This window comes from Arachis stenosperma, chromosome 5 (assembly GCF_014773155.1).
Source record: "Arachis stenosperma cultivar V10309 chromosome 5, arast.V10309.gnm1.PFL2, whole genome shotgun sequence".
NCBI lineage: Eukaryota > Viridiplantae > Streptophyta > Magnoliopsida > Fabales > Fabaceae > Arachis > Arachis stenosperma.
The window spans coordinates 57,661,984-57,663,096 of NC_080381.1; positions in this window are offsets into that span (position 1 = coordinate 57,661,984).

The window sequence follows — 1,113 nt, forward strand, 5'->3', positions numbered from 1 at the left end:
ATAAAAGGTAGGCTTTATTTGGGATAGTGAGTTAAAATCAAATAAGGCCTCAATCATATGCAAGCATGTAAATATATTAAAAATTGGACATATAAAATGGAACAAAGCAAAGATTACAATTATAGATAAGAAAACACACAAGAATAAAAATTTATGGTTAAATAATGTAACCATACAAATAAGCTCAAAATCTCACAGGTTGTGTGTTCTTTAGCTCAAAAACCATGTTCCAAATACAACTTCAAAACAAGTTTAACACAATTTTTTTTTTCAATTTAAATTAGTGAAATACTATAAAAATTTCTTGAAAAAGAAAATATTACTTCAACCAAGTAGTAACTAAATGCACAAAATCAAATAAATATGCAAATGCAACAATGAACTAACAAATAAAATAAAATATTGGTGTTGAAATAGGAAATAACTAACCCGTGGAGATCGGTATCGACCTCCCCACACTTAAAGAATGCACCGTCCTCGGTGCTTGCTGAGATGTGCAGGTGGACGGGTGGTTCCAACTGATGCTTTTCTTCAAGGATTGTGCAGATGGACTTGTTTGTCTCCCCTTTTAGAAGTTCCTCCCCTTTCCCGTCTTCGGTGGCCAGCCTGAAAGAAGAGAAAAAGACGAACAGTAACCCAGAGATAAAGATAAAAATATAAATAAAAAATGGGTGTTAATGCCAAATAATAGAGGTCTCAACTACATGGTAGCTACAACATGCAACTGAGGAAACAATAGAAGCACATGGCATACTAGTGGTGCAAAATGTTGCAACAATTAGGGAGAGTGTGGGTAATGAAAGACAGTATAAGCTCATGTCAATGCAAAAAAGAATACAAATATCATAAAAGAATAGCATTGATTTAAATAATATTGCCCAACAGTGTAAACAAGTCACTAAACACCAGATAATACCAGAAAAGTTGTAACAGTTGAATAAGAAAGTTTAACACCAATGAAAATAATGTAATGAATGAAGGTATGCAATTGAGTAAAAGAAAATGAAAGATAAGAAGAATGAGAAGGGAAAGAAGGGAAGAAGAAGTAAATAAGAGAGGAGGAAGATAGAATAAGAAAAGATAGAAAAAATTAGGATTAGAAAAGTAAAGATA